At 44.8% G+C, this 14,563-nt stretch overlaps 1 protein-coding gene across 6 annotated transcripts in view; it reads right to left on the reverse strand.

Moving 5' to 3' along the window:
- ALCAM (activated leukocyte cell adhesion molecule) overlaps positions 1-14,563 on the reverse strand; it is a 146,816-nt gene that overhangs the window by 39,280 nt on the left and 92,973 nt on the right. The window lies entirely within an intron of this gene.

The following is a 14,563-nucleotide window of genomic DNA, read 5'->3' on the forward strand; positions in this document are numbered from 1 at the left end:
CAATCCATTCCTTCTTATCCTATCACTACAAACCCTTGCAAAAAGTCCATCCTCAGTATACTTGTAGGCCCCTTCAGATACTGGAAAGCCACTCTTAAGGTCTCTCCAGAGCCTTTTCTTCTCCAGGCTGAACAACTTGTCCCCATAGGGGAAGTGCTTCACCCCTCTGGTCATCTGTATGGCATCCTCTGGACCCTCTCCAACAACCCCTAGAACTTTGGGCAGAACAGGACTTCTGTCACTGAAATAATTTACTCAAATGTTATGACCTTTTTGAACTCATGTTTGTAGAACCCGAGTAGATCTTTCAAGCAGGATTGCATCTGCTCAGCTGCATGAACATGTAAGACTGCAATCAGTATTGACAGCCATTGTCTCCAACCTAAAACCTGAAAAGGGAAATCCTTAAACCTTTATTCTGTTATCTCAAAAAACAGCCTCTTATGCTTGGAGAGGTTCATGCTGCAACAGAGTTTTGTGAGGAGGCAGGCAGACAAATTACATTGCGACTACTGCACTCCATAAAAATGTGATGTACTTCTATGCACTACATAAAATCCTTAGAAAATGAAGAAAAACAATCTTATTCTCTGTGGAGAAGGACCTTGGGAGTCCTGGTGGAGAAGAAGTTACCCATGAGACAGCAATGTGTCCTTGTGGCCAAGGATGCTCATGGTCTTCTGACCGTGCATTCAGAGTGTGGGCAGAAGTTTGAGGGCATATTTTGTCCAGTTCTGGGCTCCCCACTTGAAATGGGACAGGTAACTACTAGAGAGGGTCTAATGGAGGGCCATGAGGATGATGAAGGGAGTGGAATACTTGTCTAATGAGGAAAGACTGAGTGATCTGGGGCTGTTTAGCCTGGAAAAGAGAAGACTGAGAGGCTATCTTATTACTACTGATAAATATCTGAAGGGAAAGTGCCAAGAAGGGGCCAGTTTCTTTTCACTGGTGTCCTGTGATGGGACAAGGGGCAGTGGACACAAGCTGGAACACAGGGAGTTCTACCTCAACGTCAGGAAAAAATTTTTTGCTGTGAGGGTGCTGGAGCATTAGACCAGGATGTCCAGAGAGGCTATAGAGGCTCCTTCTTTGGAGACTTTCCAGAGCTGTCTGGATGTGTTCCTGTGTGGCTTGCCCTATATCATCTTGCTTTGGCAGGGGGGATGGCCTCAATGATCTCCAGATATCCCTTCCAACATCTACCAAGCTATGATTCTATTTAAGTCTGGTATTCTCCTGAATCTGCAAAACACACTACTTTGCACATTTAGATTTTGGGGAAATGAAGTGAAATACTCCCATGAATTATTTAAAAACATTTATTTTTGAAACCTCAGCACAACGTTGCTGCGAGAAGGCATAAACATTTACAAAATAGATCTGATCTGCTTATTTTCACTGTCCAAAACATATGAAGTGAACTAAAACAACAGACCTGAAAGTGATGAAGAGTTCAAATGCATGGGGTTTAAAGGGGAAGATGTTACAACTTGGTGCATTTGCTGTAACGTAACTTTTCTTGGCTTCTCCTTTCTAAGGCTCTCCCTGCTCTCAATGACACTCCTGTGCTGCTCTGAGGCTAACTGGAATATTCTAATGAGAGAAATTAGATTGTTGGCTGTTGGAAGAAAATAATGATGACATCTACATCATTCATTCGTTTGCTGAAAGGGATAAAAAGCCAACATGTAAATAATTTGTCTTTCTTTGCTCTGGGACGCATCTCCCTTTCACATCCCCTTCGCTCTACCCTAGTATCTTCCACTAACCTTGGCTAATAGAAAGCAATGTAAGCTTTGCTGGTTGTTTTGGTTTCTTTCTGGGAAGGAAAAAAGAGAGAGAGAGGGGCTTTGAGCCCCTTCTGGGCAGTTTCTTTGTCTGGGAGGGAGTTTGGATTTCTGTATTATTTCTAGTTTGTGTATGATTGCAAATACATTCTGTATACAGGACTGTAAATTTTGTTTTGCTGTAAATATAACCTAATTCCAAGCAGTCTGAGCTGTCTGATAATTTTCAGCAGTGGGCAGGCAGATGTCCTAACCCACCACACCTTCTTACACTGAATGGTTGCTTGGCCTCTGGTGACTTGCTGGAAAGGGTACAAAAAAAGGCTACAAAAGATGCTAGAGGGGATGTTCCATCTCTCTGAAGAGAGAACTGCGTCTTTATAGTCTGAAAAAGAGAAGACTGAGGGTCTAACTAAAAGGTTGATGTCAGGAGGATGGGACCAGTCTTTTTTCAGCAGTGTCCAGTGATAAGACAAGGGGCAACAGGAACAAACTTGTACCTAAGAAGTTCTATCTAAATATGGAATCTAATTTCAGGATGGTGGAACATGGGAATAGGCTACCCAGAGAGGTGACAAGAGTTTCCATCTCTAGAGACATTCAAAACCTGCCTGAATGTGTTCCTCTGTGATGTTCTCAAGATGAACCTGCCTTGGCAGGGGTGGAGGGTTAGACTCAATGATCTCCAGAGGTCTCTTGCAATCCATACCAAACTGTGACACTGAGGAGGTGCACTGGCTGTCTGCTCTCACCCAGCATCTGTGGCTTTCGTTAGTCTTTTGCAGAGAGACAAACTCAGAATTTCCCCCTGCTTTGCTCTCCCTTCATTTCCAACTGGAGCTGCAAAATCCAAGGCTTGTAACTAAAGAAATCTTATTTAACAGAGAGCAGTAGGATACTGGTGATGTAGCCATGGCCACAGAAACACCCAGTCTTTTTGCAGACACTGCACTTTTCTTACAGCTGGAAAAAGCAAATCTGTTCCCATGCATCCTCAAAAGCCTGGAGCTGTTGATCCCTTGTCTTTTTCCAAGTCTTGAGACAGCCACTGGGATGACCTGAAAATTCTCCTCCTTCCAGCACATGCGTACACTATGGGGGGGTGGGGGTTTGTGTACACACAGAAACACAGCTGGAAAAGACCTTCAAGATCATCAAGTCCAACAATTATGTAACTCTACCAGGGCCACTACTACACCATATCCTCGAGCACCATATCTAGATGGCTTTTAAATACCTTCAGGGATGATGATTCAACCACTTCCCTGGGGAGCCTGTTCCAGTCTTTGAGAACCCTTCGGGTATAAAAGCTTTTTCTCATGTCCAACCTAAACCTCCCCTGGTGTTTCTCAAAAGGGATTTTTATTCTTTAAGCAAAATTTTGTATTTTCCAAGAGCCAAATGCTGAATTCCTCGCCTAAAATTTCAGTTAGAAAGAGTCCATAGAATTCTTCCCAGGTGAAGACTTCAAAGCTCACTGTTAGCACCAGCTCTCATAATCCGTATCCCAATGACAGCCAGGCTGTGATTTGTGCTGTGTGGTTGTGCACAAAGAAGTGGTATTGGATATTAGGAAACAAATCTTCAGAGTGGTCAGGCATTACAACAGGCTGCCATGGAGGTGGAGCAGTCAGCATTCCTGAAGGTATTTGAGAAACGTGTGGACATGGTGCTTTAGGGCATGGTTTAATGGTCATGGTGGTGTTCAACTGATGGTTGGATATGATGATCCTAGAGGTCTTTTCCAACCAACACAATTCTGTGGTTGTGTTCCAAAATTATTCCTTAGAGAAGCACTGCATGGTAAGGCAGGGAGGCACGCAGGATGTCTGAAGCTCAAAGAACTGAAGGACCTTAAGAGATGACACCACTACCTGCATGTATCTTATACTTCCTTTCCTTCACACCGTTCCTTTTCAGCTCGACAGTTGCTTATCTTCTGATTCTCTTAGATATTAGCCACAAACATATTTTAGTTCCATTATTCAGACTACAAGAGCTGCATGCTCTGCTTTGCTGTATGATTCACAAAGACAACTGCCTTCTAACTGGTAATAGCAGGTGGTCCACTAGATGGTGCTGAGTTAGTGCAAGCTCTAAGGATGAAACTTTTCTTTTTTGTGAAGAGAAATCTTCTAACTTCAATTTTATGATTATGGGACCAATGTTTTATGAAATCAAACTACAAACAGAAATATAATTGCAAGCTGGAACAAATTTTTCCCTTGGCCCTCTCTTGCACTCAGACTCATTCTGATCCTCAGGAGAGAGGACAACGTAACTTTGGCTTTGCAAGCTGAATCTCAATTTTCATTTCTGCCAGAGTTATGGGAAAAAAGAAAAATCCACAGTCTTTTCTGGTTCCTTTCTTCCATGGGTGCAAAATTACAGGAGACTTGCAAATATATATTCAGTTAGCAAGCTTGTTAGTACCGTTCAATTTCCAGTCAAGTGGCATTTAGCAATTTACAAGTCTGTAATGGTATTTTGCATGACAGGGAAAAGCAGAAACTGCTCCTGCTAGGAGATATTCCCTGCTACTAGGGGAAGACAAAATGACCCTGTGGGATCTGTAACGTCGTTCTCTCAGAGACACCCATTTAACCTCTGCAAGTTGCTAAGGTAACCAGTATATGCTAGCAAAACTCTTCAATACACTCACTAGTGAGAATGAAACTGTTTCTATAAAAGATTTACATTTATATCACTTAGAGCAGGTAACTGATGAATTACTTGATGAAGAGAAAGACTGCCCTCTGATTCTAGAGCAACACTTGTCTCTGAAGTGCATTCCTGAAGATGCACATCCCTCACCCCACCCTAATATAATAAATTCTGCCATAAACTCTTCCTAAATTTAAGCCATATTGTTTTCTACTAACTTGTTAACACAGAACCAGAAAGACACAGGTTTTACTTGAAATGTAGAGAAATGGTCCCTACTAGAATATGAAAAGGTCCTTGCTGTAAAATTTTCTCCTCTCATTTCTGCAGCAACAAATCTAGGACATGCAAGGAGTGCAAACTAGTTGAATACTGCAAATGATCACCGCAGACACTGCAGCCATCTCTGCAAAACAGCTTTGTAAATCCATAAGGAAAACAACAAAAAAACCCCACCCTCAATTTGGAAATTCCCGTCTGTTGCTATTAGATATTTGTAAAATAGGATGAAGAAGAAAACAGAAGAAAACGACTACTTATCTACACAACAATACTTCCCATCACACAGAGTCACAGAATGGCAGGGGTTGGAAGGGACCATAAATCACTACTGGTGATTCTTTAATTAATTTCCAACTCATTCTGAGAAAAAGCAATTAAAAAGCAGGATCTACAAATACATAACAAATTGCTCCATCTTCTAACCCAAAGTCAGTGCCAAGGTCCTCGTATCTCATTAACATCAGGAGGGCACAAAGGTAACTGTAGGGGATAACGTAACAAGAAGTCACCAGACATCATGCTTCTGCACTGCTTAGATCTGCTGCACCTTTCTGTAGCTAATTAAAAGCTCAGACAGCTCCTCTGTGTGACTTTCAGATGTTGCTTTCTGAAACTGAGCCAGCGCTGTTAATAACAACACTAATCCAGAGGTAAAATAGCATCATCCCATGTATGCTGGGAGAAGCTCTAATTGAGCTACCCATGATTTGCATCTATTTACCAGATTAATCCAGCTTCTTTTCCATCATGTCACAGATTCATACAATCACAGGATTGGTTTGGTTGGAAAGGATCCCTAAGATCATGGAGTCCAATCATTAACTTAACAACACCACATCCATTAAACCATGTCCCAGAGTGCCATGTCCACACCTTTCTTGAACACCTCCAGGGATGGCAACTCCACCACCTCCCTCGGCAGCCTGTTCCAATGCCCATCTGCTCTTGCAGGAAAGGCATCTTTCCCAATATCCAATTGACATGTCTGCTGGCACAACTTCAGGACATTCCCTCTCATCCTGTCATCTGAAAGTAGGGAGAAGAGACCAACTCTCATCTCACTCCAACCATATTCCAGGGAGTTGAAGAGAGCAATGAGGTCTGCCCTCAGTCTCCTCTTCTCCAAACTAAACAACCTAGTTCCCTCAGCTGGTCCTCACCAACCAGACCTTTCTCCAGACCCTTCACCAGCTTTCTTGCCCTTTTTCTCTGGACATGCTCCAGCAGCTCAGTGTCCTTTCTGGAGTGAGTAGCCCAAAACTGGATTCAAGATTTGAGGTGTGGCCTCACCAGTGGCCAGTACAGGGGCACAACCACTTTCCTGCTGCCACTGGACACACTACTGCTGATCTGGGTGAGGATGCTGGTGGCTTTCTTGGCCACCTGAGCACACTGCTGGCTTACATTCAGCTGCTGTCAACCAGCACCTCAACATCCTTTTCTGTCGGGCAATTTCCTTTCACTCAGCTCCAAGCCTGGAGCATTGCATGCTCAAGTGCAAGAGTCAGCTCTTGGCTTTGTTAAACCTCTTACAATTGTCTTCACATAGAGGCTTGAGCAGGCCAGGTTTAACTCATTTCCCTTTCTTTGATCCAGTGCAGAAGAACTTCCGAGCCAGATGAAACCTTTCCACATAGGTCCGGATAAGGGAAGAAAGCAGTGGTACCAGGAGGTACAATGACTCAGAGAACAGTCCCAGCAGGATACTGACAAATGCAGATGGCATTTGCTGTTGATGCCTTTAATTACAGTACTCTGCACGTCCCCACGGCAGGGCTAACTGACATCCTTCTTTGTCCCCCAGGAAGAATCAAACAGTACCCACATATTTAAGTGACAAATCAAAACCCCTGATTACTTGAAGCTTAAAAGGCAGAGGAGGTGCTGTTGTTACTTTAGATCTCCTCACCTGGAGTATATAATGCAGGTTGTAATTTAGACTAATTATTAATTTTATAATTGATTTTAAAATCAATGGGATAATGTAAGAAGAATGAATAGAAGGCATCTCAAAATTAGAAAGGTAACGTTTCTCCAAGGAAATACAGAAGTGGTAGGATGCATGTGGAAAGCAGCCATTTCCCCACCTCTGCCTTCCATCTGAAATACCAGATAGCAGTATCAAGAAACACAAAGGGTGTTTAAAGCTGAAAGGATACTGAAAACACCAGAGGCTGAAAAAGCAGCATTAAATACCTGCAGAATTCAGCTACCTTACTCTACACAAAGTGCTATGCTTTTCCAAAGCACCCAGAGTTTCTTCATAGAAATGAGTAAAAAATGCTAAAGGGAAAACCTCAACACTCCAGAAACCCTCTTCTATTAAAATGAGCAACTAACATACTCTCATGCCTCTCAAATGCCTTACAAATGAAGTGTTTTCCTCACTAGTACATAGAAAGCAGCTACGAAGAGAAATCAGCTGAGATGAACCACCTTATCTGACCAAGGCTTATCAATAAAGCAATCCAGGTGTCCCCCCCCCACCATTTCTACACAAACCCTATGAGGAGAGGCTGAGGGAGCTGGGGTTGTTTAGCCTGGAGAAGAGGAGGCTCAGGGGGGACCTCATTGCTGTCTACAACTCTTAGAATCATAGAATCATAGAATCAACCAGGTTGGAAGAGACTTCCAAGATCATCCAGTCCAACCTAGCACCCAGCCCTATCCAGTCAACTAGACCATGGCACCAAGTGCCTCAGCCAGTCCTTTCTTGAGGACCTCCAGGGACGGTGACTCCACCACCTCCCTGAAGGGAGGTTGTAGCCAGGTGGGGGTTGGTCTCTTCTCCCAGACAACCAGCAACAGAACAAGGGGACACAGTCTCAAGTTGTGCCAGGGGAAGTATAGGCTGGGTGTTAGGAGGAAGTTGTTGCCAGAGAGAGTGATTGGCATTGGAATGGGCTGCCCAGGGAGGTGGTGGAGGCACCATCCCTGGAGGTGCTCAAGCAAAGCCTGGATAAGGCACTTAGTGCCATGGTCTAGTTGACTGGCTAGGGCTGGGTGCTAGGTTGGACTGGATGATCTTGGAGGTCTCTTCCAGCCTGGTTGATTCTATGATTCCACTCAAGGAGACATAGGCCAATTGTGGTAGTTTGAGGGCTCTTGGGTCCCCCTTGAACAACACCATAGTGACTAAGGCTCATCCCAGGGGAAGGGACCTGCTTGTCCCAGGATATGGTAACCCTTTCTGATATCACAGCTTAAAAGACAGTGCCTGAGTTGGCAGGCAGGGAGCTGAACCACTGAGGCCTTGCAGGCCCAGCCTGGGGCCTGGGGGGTGGTTTCCGGCCTACCCTCAGGCCGACTGAGGGTGGAGGAGCTGGAGGGTTCTAGAAGGCCACTTTGGGCCAAGTGAGTTTTGTACTTACTCCCCCTGATTGCCTCTTGTATAGATGCTCTTGTAAGTTGAGTTTCTCTTCAAAGCTTCCCGTGAGTTTGCAGCACCCTCACTGCCACTCCTGAAGGGGCTAAGGGTTGCTGCTGTTCTGCAGAGCCAGGTAAGCTCCTGGCCCAGGCTGGAACACCAACGCGTGCTTCCCACTGGCACTTTAATCTGTGTGTGAGCACTGCAGAGCAGGAAAAGGTCTCAAGCACAGGCAGGTAGCTTGGCTTTCTGCGTGACCCTAAGTGTGAGCTCCAGGCTGGGGCTGCCGTGAGTTTAGGTCAGCTCCTACAGTAACCACAGTTTTCAAAGTGACAGGATGGCATGGGTGGGAAATGACCTCTGGACATTGAGAGCAGCTCCCCTGACAGGGCAGCATCACCCAGGGCAGCTATCAGAGGCACATATCTGGGCAGCTCTATCCTTGCAAGCCTTCAGAGAAGGAGACTTCACAAACTGTCTGGGCAGGCTGCTCCAGGGCTCCAGCACCCTCACAGCAAAGGCATTTTCCCTCACCTTGAGGTGGAACTTCTTGTGTTCCAGTTTGTGTCCACTCCTCCTTGTCCTATCACAGGACACTGCTGGAAAGAGATTGGCCCCTTCTTGACACCCACCCTTCCTTTGCTCATAAACATTAATAAGATCTGCCCCCAGTGCCTGTCTCACGAGAACCTCCTGAGGTTCAGTAGGGCCAAGTGCGAGGTCCTGCACCCAGCCTGGGGCAAGCCTTGGTATCGACCCAGGCTGGGGGGTGACAACACTGAGAGCAGCCCTGCAGAAAAGGACCTGAGGGTGCTGGTGAGTGAGAAGCTGGACACAAGCCAGTAACATGCACTGGCAGCCCAGAAGGCCAATGGCATCCTGGGCTGCATCAAAAGCAGCACAGCCAGCAGGTCAAGAGAGGTGATTCTGCCCTCTGCTCTGCTTGGGTGAGACCTCAGCTGGAGCACTGTGTCCAGCTCTGGGACTGCTAACACAAAAGGACATGAACCTGCTGGAGCCAGTCTAGAGGATGCCAAAAACTGATCAGAGTGAGCTGGAGAACCTCTCCTATGAGGACTGGCCAAGAGTTTGGGCTGTTCAGCCTGGAGACCAGAAGACTTCGGGGAGACCTTATAGCAGCATTTGCATATCTGAAATGGGACCTACAGGAAGGCTGGGGATGCACACAGACAGACAGTTTAGAAGGGCTTGCAGGGATAGGATGAGGAGCAATGGTTTGAAACCAGAGCCGGATAGATTTAGGCTGGATATGAGGAGGAAGGTCTCCATAACGAGAATGGTGCAATACTGGAACAGCTTCCCCACATACATGGTGGAGGCCCCATTCCTGGACATGATAAGATCTGTGCTAGTTTGAAGCAAGCTAGAATGTTTTGGTGAGAAGGAAAACAGTGGTGATGTCTACTCCCCTCAGAGTCTTGCTGAAGAAGAAAGGAAAACATTAGATAACTCTCTCGCCATTTTGTCTCACTCTGCCTTGACCTTCTGGCTGAGCTGCATCTCTCTAACACACCTGCCACTCACCTTTGCTTCTTAACCTCTTGGCTGAACCTCTATTCTTCTTTAGGACTGGGGTAAGGTTGAGAGGGGCTGGGGGAAGGTGCAGGGGTGGTTGAGAGCCCCTCCTGGGGACTCAGGTTTCTGGGAGGGGAGTTGTGCTTCTGTATTGCCTTTTACCTTGTCTATTTCTGTCTATACTGCAAATATCTGCTTGTATATTGTGCCAGCTGTAAATATAAGCTTCCTTTATATTCCCAGAGCCAGCTGAGACTAGTCTGGGTGATTTCTAAAGGGGGGAGGGGGGTGGGGAACACCCAAACCATCACAAGATCAAACTTAAAGGGACCCTGAGCAACCTGATCTAGTTGGAGATGTTCTCCAACTCCCAGTGCAAGGTTGGACTCCGTGTCCTCTTGGGGTCTCTTCCAACCTGATGCATACTTTAGCCTTCCCCTCACTTCCCACACAGGAATACAGCTTTCTCATCTGCATGCTCCCTTCCTAGATGCTCTGCTTTTAGCTGGACTTGGAATGATTTCACCATGAGCTTGTGGTCAAAGTAAAATGACTGAGGGACGTTTCAATATTCAAGGAAAATTATGTCCTTCCAAGACCAGATGGGTTTATGGTAGATGCTACAGTGTGTGATTTAAAGGATGATCATAACTGTAGGCTTTACCCCAGAGATTTTCACATGAGCATTTCTCTGACCATTTTCCATCATCCTGGAGTACATACAGAAGGAAAGCCACCACAAAATTAATTACTTGTGTCAGCACAACAAACCTTTCTACCTTCCCACCTCAGCTTCTGTTCCACTGCCCAGCTCAATCAGAACAGAGGAAACTGCCACAACCAATAGTTCCTGGCAGCAGTGAGCACATCTCTGCTTATTTAATTTGGTGTCTTTTAAACACACTATAAATCTGAAAGGAAATCCCATGAAAGCCACCAGGGCCTTTGTAATGCATAGGCAGCAAAATTTTCCTTTCAGAGGCAACAGCCTAAGCGTCTTTCCACAAACCACCACCCTAAAATGCCACCTGTGATTTCAATGGCCTTCTAATCACACAGAAACTTTGGCTTTTAGCTCAGGATTATACACAACTGAGTTTGGACCCTGTGCTACTCCAGCAGCGAGATCTGTTTTGCAAGCCAATTTGTAAGTTTAAATGTTCAAGTCCTTTCAGCAAATCTTAAAGGGTTTAAGAAAGTAAATTTACAGTAGTGGAAAAATGTAGCATAATTCCATGCAAATATTTACAAATAAGACTTAAAAATGCTTGAGCTACTACAAAGCTACCAAAGACAATGCTTCGACAAGACCTGGACAGAACCACACAGGAGTAGAGAAGTGAACTGGTCTTCAAGAAAAGCCTGGCTGAGGCACTTAGTGCCATGGTCTAGTTGATTGGTTAGGGCTGGGTGCTAGGTTGGACTGGATGGTCTTGGAGGTCTCTTCCAACCTGGTTGATTCTATGATTCTATGTTATTGGACACTGGTGAGACTGTACCTCAAACAGTTCAGTTTTGGGCCCCTCATGCCAAGGACATCGAGATGCTAGAGCATGTCCAGAGAAGGATGACAAAGCTGATGAAGGGTCTGGAGAACAGGGCTGGTGAGGAGCAGCTGAGGGAACTGGGGCTGTTTAGTCTGGAGAAGAGGAGGCTCAGAGGAGACCTCATTGTTCTCTACAACTCCCTTAAAAGAGGATGGAGTGGCATGGGGGTTGGTCTCTTCTTTCCACTATCAGGTGCTAGAATGAGAGGAAACAGCCTGAAATTGTGCCAGATTAGAGATTAGGAAAGATTTTTTTGCTGCAAGAGTGGTCAGACATTGGAACAGGCTGCCCAGGGAGGTGGAGGAGTCACCATCCCTGGAGGTATTCAAGAAACATGTGGACCTGGCACTTAGGGGCATGGCTTAATGGGCAAGGTGATGTTGGGTTGAAGGCTAGACTCCATGACCTTGGAAGTCTTTTCCAACTGAAACAATTGCTTAATTCTATAAAATTATGTCCAACATTGGAAAGTTGTGGTCAGCATCAGAAAACCTAGCTGTGTTTTTTTATCAGTACCATACAGTGGGGAAAAAAAAAAAAGCTCTTTCCAACAGCTGATGATGCTGCTAAAAGGCCACTGCTAATGATTTACTTTGACACTATTGTTTTACAAAATATTGCTCAGGATAGTTCTTGTAATTCAGAAGAAGAGATAAGATGAGCAATTCTTATAAATACTTCTGCTCAAGATCATAAAATCATTAAAGTTGGAAAGTACTGCTAAAGATCATCAGGTCCAACCTTCAACGCAACCCCTTCATGACCACTAGGTCACGTCTGAAGCGCCACATCTATGTCTTGTGGCTCAATGTAGACACAACTAAAGGAACCATCACTAATCTTTTTAGCATACTGGAAAACTGAAAATGGTGTATTAAAATAGTTACCAACATATGGTGTGATTTTACATGAACGAGTCCAGAACATCTGCCAAGGAAACGAGTTGTAGCTTATTAAAGTTTGATGATATAAGCTGTCTGCCAAGAGATGAGCAGCAAAACGTGGGAGAAGAGTCAACACTCAAGTAAGCTCCAACCCCAAAAGGTCCACCTAATTAGACAAAATGGAGTTGTAGAATCACAGAATTGTTTCACTTGGAAAAGAGCTTTAAGATGATCGAGTCCAACCATCAATCTAACACCACCATGGCCATTAAACCATGTCCTGAAGTGCAGTGTCCACACTTTTCTTGAACACCTCCAGGGATGGTGACTACCACTTCTCTAGGCAGCCTGTTCCAATGCCTGACCACTCTTTCCTCAGGAAAAAAATTATTTTAGATCTCCAACCTAAACCTCCCCTGGCACAATTTCAGGCCAAAGGTTTTGTAGCCTGGTGCAATTTTTCACTCTTTCTCAAGTCTTATCTTAGCAGTACTGGTGGGATTGTGAGCTCTAGATGAGCAGACGAATTCAATTATCTTAAAGATTGACCAAGAGAACCAATGCTATCCTGGGGTGCATCAAGAAAAGCATGGCCAGCAGGTCTAGGGAGGTTCTTCTCCTTCTCTACTCTGCCCTGATGAGACTGAACCTAATAATACTGTGTCCAGCTTCGGGATCCCCAGTTCAAGAGAGACAGGGACCTGCTGAAAAGAGTCCATCAGAGAGCCACGAGGATGACTGAGTGACTTGAGCATCTCCCTTACGAAGAGAGACTGAAAAAACTGGGTCTGTGAAAAGATTGAGAGGAGATCTTATCAATGTCTATAAATATCTGAGGGGTGAGTGCCAGGTGGATAGGGCCAATCTCTTTTCACTGGTCAGCATCAATAAGACAAGGAACAATGGCTACAAACTGGAATATAGAAGGTTTCACCTCAATGATGAGGAGAAACTTCTTTACAGTGAGAGTGATGGAGCACTGGAATAAGCGGTCCAGAGAGGTTTTGAAAGTCTCCTTCACTGGAGACTTTCAAAATCTGCCTGGATGCATTCCTGTGGCAAGCTGTCCTTGGGGATCCTGCCTTGGCAGGGAGGTTGGACTTGATCTCTGAAAGATCTTTGCAAGCTCTAAAGTTCTCCAATTCTGTGATCTCTTTCAACTTCAACAGTTCTGTCATTCTAAGTCAGTCTGGCTGCTCCTGCAGCAAACTTCCATTGTTCTTCTCAGCTGCCCTTCTTAAGCACTTCTCTATTTGCTACAACTACTCTACTATTTTTAATCTCCTCATTATGCTACTCTGCCATACTGCCATGTATCCAGTAGCTTAAAGGGACTTCAAAGTCTCTATTAAGTCAAATAAAACCTGTATCTCAAAAAAGAAATCCAAAATCCCCCATTAGATTTTGCTATGAATATTTTTTTCCTTATTAAAAAAAGAAAGGAAGTCGACAGGCAGCATACTAAAACAAGAAGAGTTGTTCCTCCTTGCTTTTTATTCATAACTCGATATTGGCAGTGGTGATCAATACATGCCTCAGAAAAGAATCCACAGACTCTATACATAAATGCTGATTAAAAGGCTAAAAGGCAGAAATTCGTCAGGACTATGAACATATCAGAACTAGGGGACATTTTGTTTTGGTACTCTAGGTGTATATTGCCCAGTCATCCTGTATTTGAAGTCAATGTCAAGGATGCAGTCTGGTCTAGTGGAGGGTGCCCCTGCCCATGGCAGAAGGGTGGGAGCTCAATGATCTTTAATGTCCCTTCCAACCCAAATCATTCTATGAATTTTCACTGAAACTACAGTAACTATGGTAGTTTGCCCCGGTGAGGGCTCAACTGCAGCACGTGTCCAGTTCTGGACTTCCCAGTACAAGAAGGACAGGGAATTGCTTTAGAGGGTACAGCAAAGATGATTAGGGAACTAGAACATCTCTCTTAGAAAGACAGGGTGAGTGTCAGGAGAACGGGATTAGTCTTTTTTCAGTGCTTCCCAGTGACAGGACAAGGGATTAACAGGCAAAAACTTGAACATAAGATGTTCCATCTAACCATGAGGAAGAGCTTCTTTAATTGAAAGGTGCTGGAGGCCTGGAACTGGCTGCCCAGAAAGGCCATGGAGTCTCCACCTCTGAAGACTTTCAAAATCCACATGGACATGCTTCTATGTGACCTTCTCTAGAAGGCAGAAGGGTTGGACTCAATCTCCAAAAGTCCCTTCCAACCCCTTACCATTCTATGAATCTCTAATTGCAACCATAGTGATTCTGTGATTCTTATTCTGTGAAAACTCATGCATCTAATGCTGTGTAGCACATAAACATCATCTTCCAGGCTAATCTTCATTAAGTCTGCAAGGTCCACAGCTAATTAACAGGCAGTGTCCTACCACACTTCTTTACTGTGGTCACACTTAACCAGCTCCGCTGCTTGCTGGTTTTAGCAGTGTTTACTCCCAAAGACACCAGCTTGAGCTAACCAACAGAGCA

This window comes from Pogoniulus pusillus, chromosome 5 (genome assembly GCF_015220805.1).
Source record: "Pogoniulus pusillus isolate bPogPus1 chromosome 5, bPogPus1.pri, whole genome shotgun sequence".
Lineage (NCBI taxonomy): Eukaryota > Metazoa > Chordata > Aves > Piciformes > Lybiidae > Pogoniulus > Pogoniulus pusillus.